General features: G+C 34.6%; 1 pseudogene; it reads right to left on the bottom strand.

Moving 5' to 3' along the window:
- Positions 1-4,731: 4,731 nt before the first annotated feature.
- Positions 4,732-5,197, bottom strand: LOC128560369 (ubiquitin-conjugating enzyme E2 L3-like; annotated as a pseudogene).
- Positions 5,198-5,478: the final 281 nt, after the last annotated feature.

Raw genomic sequence — 5,478 nt, 5'->3', positions numbered from 1 at the left:
TTTCCCTACTCTAAAAATCCTCTGTGCTCTGCCTATCCATTTTTCCCTTCTGCAACTCCTGGAAAATACTGATATGCTTATTGTCTCCATAGTTTTGCCATTTCCATTTCCTGTAGTTGTAACCAGACAGTGTACAGGAGCCTTTTCAGAATTTCTCCTTTCACACAGTGACTTGTAGCTCATTTCTTTTTAGCATTGAATAATATTCCAGTGTGAGAATTTATCACAATTTATTTACTTATTCACCTACTAACAGGAATCCTGGTTACTTCCAAGGTTTGACATTTAGGAAGATCTATGTGCAGGTTTTTGTGTGGACATGATTTTTTCAAATTCTTTGGGCAAGTATCAAGCAGAACAAATGTTGGATAATGTGGTAACAGTCTGTTTAATTTTATTAGAAACAACCACACTGTCTCCCAAAGTGGCTTACCAGCTTGCGTTCCCACCAGCAGAGACAGTTCCTTTTTCTCCACATCCTCCAATCTGTGTTGTCAGTGGATTTTGACCATTCCACTCAGTGTGTCATGGTCTCTCACTGTTGTTTCAATTTCCATTCCTCTGATGACATATTATGTGGAGCATCCTTTATATGCTTTTTGCATGGCTTTATTTTTAACACAATATTTTTACATTTATTTATAACATTGTATGAGTCACAAAATCGTTTACTTGTTATGACGAATACATCCATTGTTTGTAAATTTGGCAATTTGGAGCTGTTATGAATAGTTTCTTTTTTTTTTTGGCCGGGGCTGGGTTTGAACCCGCCACCTCCGGCATATGGGACTGGTGCCCTACTCCTTGAGCCACAGGCGCCGCCGTTATGAATATTTTCTTTTCTTTTATTTTTTTTCAAAGAGATAGGGTCACACTGTGTCACCCAGGCTACAGTGCAGTGGTGTGTTCACAATTCACTCTAGCCTTGAATTTGTGGGCTCAAGAGATCCTCCTGCCTCAGCCTCCTAAATAGCTAGGACTGCAGGTACACCACCACACCCAGTTAAATTTTTTATTTTGGTAGACATGGGAGTGGGGGACTGGATATGTTGCTTTTTTGAAGACATTGGGAGTGGGGTACTAGATATGTTGCTTGTGCTGGTCTCACACTCCTGAGCTCAAGCAATTCTGCTGCCTGGGCCTCCCAAGTGTTAGGAGTACAGGTGAGTGACCAGGCCAGGGCTATTAAGAATAAAGTTTCTACAGACATTCTTCAGTCCATCTTTTTGTGAATACACTTTTCATTTCTCTTAGGTAAATGGCTAGCAGTAAAATTACTGTGTAATAAAGTTGATGTACATTTAACTTTAGAAAAAGTTGCTAGAGAGTTTTCCATGATAACTAATGATACAAAGCACCTTTCCATGTGTTTTTTGCCCATTCGTGTATCATCTGTGGTAAAGTAACTATTTGCTTGCCCATTTTTCATATTGAGTTATCTTTCTTTTATTAAATTACAGGAGTTTATTGATTTGTGAAATTTGTGTGTGTGTATAATTATATAACTCATAATTTTATTTTGAGTCGTCTTTTTATTATTCATTTGTAGTTTATTGACATATATGTACATATGTAGACATTTAATGTATGTGAATGTATTTATATTTGTGTCTATATACTGTATATATAATACAGATACAAATTTCTTTGTCTGACATGTGTACTGTGAATATTTTAACCCAGACTGTGGTTTGCCTTTTCTTAATAGTGTGTTGATGAGCAGAAATTTTGAATTTTAAGAACATTGTATTTGTCATTTATTTTTAAAGTTTGTGCTTTTGTGTACCCTCTAAGAGATATCTGCTTGCCTCTAAAATATGAAAATAGTATCCTATGATTTCCTCTAGAATTTTAATATTTTTTACGTTTATGTTTGGGACTATAATTCATCTTGAATTAATTTTTGTTTGTTGTTTTAAGTAGGGTCGAACTTTATTTTCTTTATATGTTTAGATTTCTTAAAGATTCTCATTTCCTATTTGGATTGATTTGACACTCCAGTTGAAAATAATATGACGGTAAAAACATGGATCTCTTTACTATTCAATACAAGTGCTATTGTGTTGAATTTGGAGAGAATTGACTTTTTAAAAACATTCTGGTCTCTGTTATATTCCACTGATCTATTCGTCTAGTCATTAGCCAATACCTCAGTGTCTTGATTACTATAGAATATTAGTAAGTTTGATACCAGATATTATGATCCTTCTAAATTTACTTTTCTAAAGTTGTGTGGCTAATCTGAATCTGTAAATTTTTAAGCAATTTGTTTATTTATATGTACAAATTTATTTAAACACATATAAGAGGGTCTTTATCTAACAATTGCAATCAATGTAACCCGGTTCTTTGTACCCTCAATGAATCCCCAACAATAAAAAATAAATAAATAAACACTCATACACACAGAGGGTGCCAAAACATAAATACATATTTTAAGAAGGGGAAAACTGTATTCAAATTGTAATACTAACGTCATGTTTGACTTCTGCAATTAGAAGAGATATAAGGTACAATATACAAGATAACAAATGTTATCAGGATACAAGTATATAGTATTACAATTTTAATACAGTTTTGTCCTTTCTTAATATATGTATTTTTTGGCACCCTCTGTTTATATAACTTGTTGGAATTCTAATTGGTATTGTATTGAATTTGGAGAGAACCATTTTTTTATTATTAAATCATAGCTGTGTACATTAATGCAGTCATGGGGCACCATACACTGGTTTTACATACAATTTGAAATATTTTCATCAAACTGGTTAACATAGCCTTCATGGCATTGTCTTAGTCATTGTGTCAAGACATTTATCAGGCGATTGCACTAATGTACACAGCTATGATTTAACAATAAAAAAAAAGACATTTATATTCTACATTTAGTAAGTTTCACATGTACCCTTGTAAGATGCACCGTAGGTGTGGTTCCACCAATTACTCTCCCTCCACACATTCTCTCCCCACCCCTTCCCTCCCCCTTTCCCCATATTCTTGGAACCAAATTTTTAAAAATATTCATTGTGACAATTCATAAAACATGATATATCTCTCCATATATTTTTTCTGTAATTTCTCTCAGCAATGTTTAGTAATTTTTAGTGTAGAGGCCTTTTGATAAATTTATTCCTAAGTATTTAATATTTTATAGTGCTATCATATATTCAATATTTGCTTCCAGTATATAAAAATACAATTGATCTTTGAACATTACTATGTATCTTATGAATTTTCTAAATCAATATATTAATTAAAGTTGTGTATTTCTTGAAATTTTATATTTAAACAGTCATGTAATTAGCAAATAAAGACAATTGTATTTCTTTCTTCCCAATCTTATCTCCTTTGCTTATTTTATTTAACTTATTCTACTGGTTAGGATCTGCAGTATAATATTAATTAGAATTCATATGAATATACATCCTTTTCTTGTTCCTGTTTTTATGGAGAAAATATTCACCATTTTATCATTACATATAATGTTAATTATCAATCATTTACAGATTCCCTCGGTCAGATTAAGAAAACACATTTTCATTCCTAGTTTTCTGATAATTTTTATCATCAACAGTTGTTAGATTTGATTAAAAGCTTTTTCTATATTTAATGATATGATTGTATGGTTTTTCTCCTTCATTTTACTAACAAGGTGAATTATTAGATTTTGAATGTTTAAAAAATCTGGCATTTCTGAGGTGTGCCTCAGTTATAATCTATTCTTCTTTTTATATGTTACTCTATTTGATTTGTTAATATATTGTTTTATGGGTTTTTTATTACTTGGGGTTCATTGAGGGTACAAAGAATTAGGTTACACTGATTGCATTTGTTAAAGTCCCTCTTATAATTGGTCCCACCCCCAAGAGGTGTACCATACACAGTGAGCCCTTACCCCGCTTCTGCCTCCCCTCTCCCCATTTGCTCATTCCCCTACCCCTCACCTTGTATTACCTCATCTACTCCCTTTACATTAGACTAGAATACATTGGATGCTTGCTCCTCCGTTCTTGTGATGCTTCACTAAGAATGTGTTCCACCTCCATCCAGGTTAATACAAAAGATGTAAAGTCTCCATCGTTTTTAGTGGCTGAATAGTATTCCATGGTATATATATATGCCATAGCTTGTTAATCCATTCCTGGGTTGGTGAGCATTTAAGCTGATTCCACATCTTGGTGGTCATAAATTGAGCTGTGATAAACAGTTTAGTGCAACTGTCCTTATAATAGAAAGGATTTTTTTTTTCTTCTGAGTAGATGCCTAGTAATGGGATTGCAGGATCAAATGGAAGGTGTAATTTGAGTTCCTTGAAGATTCGCCATACTTCCTTCCAGAAAAGGTTGTATTAGTTTGCAGTCCCAACAGTAGTGTAAAAGTGTTCCCTTCTTTGCACATCCATGCCAGCATCTTCAGCTTTGAGACTTTATGATATGGTCCGTTCTCACTGGGGTTAGGTGATAGCTCAGGGTAGTTTTTATTTGCATTTCTCTGTTGATTAGGGACGAAGAACATTTTTTTCTTTTTTAGAACATCTTAAATTTTCAATCCTGTCTTTACAGGTTACCTAGACCACTTTTGATTAAGAAAACTGTAGAAAGTTAGTAACTGCCACAGTGAATGCCAGGCGGTGGCATGTGTAAATTTTCCACAGAGTCCTACTTTTCAGTGTGTCTGAATGCACTGCTTGGGGTCTCTGTTCACACTTGTTGGAATCAATCGTGGCAGATTTTAGTCCACAGGTCGCTTTTCCCCATATTTCATTGTAAACTCTTCAGCATTCTTACAGAATTTTTTACGGTCCTTAGAGTATTCTTCAGCTAGGTCAGCCCATAGCGGGGTGCTTAGGCTGAGGGTCATTCACCAGTGCTATGAGGGACTGGATTACATGGTCGGTTTTGATTGCTGGCTTCCAGTTTTCAGCACTAATTACTGGCAGACAGACCTGCCCCTTTTCATTGATGTTCCCGTGATAGATCTTTGTTTTAAATGTGATCTTCAGTGGCTTGAATGGGTACTCTGCTGGAAAGTTGATTTCGATTCTGAAGGCCTCCTTATCATATGGAGGGTTGTCAGGAACAATAAGCCCTTGCTGAGTCAATAAATTAGCTTCATCAACCTGGATGTTATGGAAGTTTTTCATTCCACATTTGCGGATTTCTTCAAGCTCCTTCATCAGCCTCCTGCTGGCCGCCATCTTGGATCTGGTGCTGCTGCTTTCGAAGAGCATTTTTTAATATGTTTGTTAGTCTGTCTTCTTTGAGAAGCTCTTATTCTTGTCTCTTGCCCAATGATATATGAGATTGGGGGTCTTTTTTTTTTCGGTTAATTTGAGTTCTCTATAGATACTAGTTATAAAGCTTTTTTTTTTATTCATAGTATGCAAATATCTTTTCCCATGCTAAAGGTTGTCTGTTTGCTTTGGTTGTTGTTTCCTTAACTATACAGAGAAGCTTTTCAGTTTAATTAAGTCCCATT

Source organism: Nycticebus coucang, chromosome 11, assembly GCF_027406575.1.
Source record: "Nycticebus coucang isolate mNycCou1 chromosome 11, mNycCou1.pri, whole genome shotgun sequence".
In the NCBI taxonomy this organism is placed as follows: domain Eukaryota; kingdom Metazoa; phylum Chordata; class Mammalia; order Primates; family Lorisidae; genus Nycticebus; species Nycticebus coucang.
Note: the sequence above shows the minus strand (reverse complement) of the source record. Positions and strands in the feature narration are given on the sequence as shown.